The sequence below is a fragment of the Etheostoma spectabile genome, chromosome 21 (assembly GCF_008692095.1).
Source record: "Etheostoma spectabile isolate EspeVRDwgs_2016 chromosome 21, UIUC_Espe_1.0, whole genome shotgun sequence".
Taxonomy (NCBI): domain Eukaryota; kingdom Metazoa; phylum Chordata; class Actinopteri; order Perciformes; family Percidae; genus Etheostoma; species Etheostoma spectabile.
This window is the reverse complement of record NC_045753.1, coordinates 10,948,115-10,948,474: the sequence shown is the minus strand read 5'-3', so window position 1 is coordinate 10,948,474 and position 360 is coordinate 10,948,115. Positions and strand designations below refer to the sequence as shown.

Genomic DNA, 360 nt, shown 5'->3' with positions numbered 1-360 from the left:
TTTATTTCAACCAAAACTAGAGTTGTGGTTTTGGAAAAGTGGAAACACGACCTCAAACGGCTTATCATAGTTTTATTTTGTTTCTGTTGACTTTAAATGAAGTGTATTTTACAATGCTTAAATTACTGTTTATTTACATGGAGTCTGGCGGGTTTAGCAAACGCAATTTTGCAGATGTTTTTATGTTTTATGTTTATCTTGTTAACAGAAAGGTCTTTCTCCTTAGAAATTCTTTCCATAATGTTGTCAGACACTTAGAATATTAATCTGAGTCTGTCAGAGTCAAAACAATCACTTTTCTGAAGGTAAATACAAGCTGAACAATTTAATACGGGACCAATGTCAAAGATTGTTGTTCCC

At 32.5% G+C, this 360-nt stretch overlaps 1 protein-coding gene across 3 annotated transcripts in view; it reads left to right on the top strand.

Moving 5' to 3' along the window:
* Positions 1 to 360, top strand: part of abca5 (ATP-binding cassette, sub-family A (ABC1), member 5) — a 37,690-nt gene that overhangs the window by 34,161 nt on the left and 3,169 nt on the right. The gene's annotated exons all lie outside the window — the stretch shown is intronic.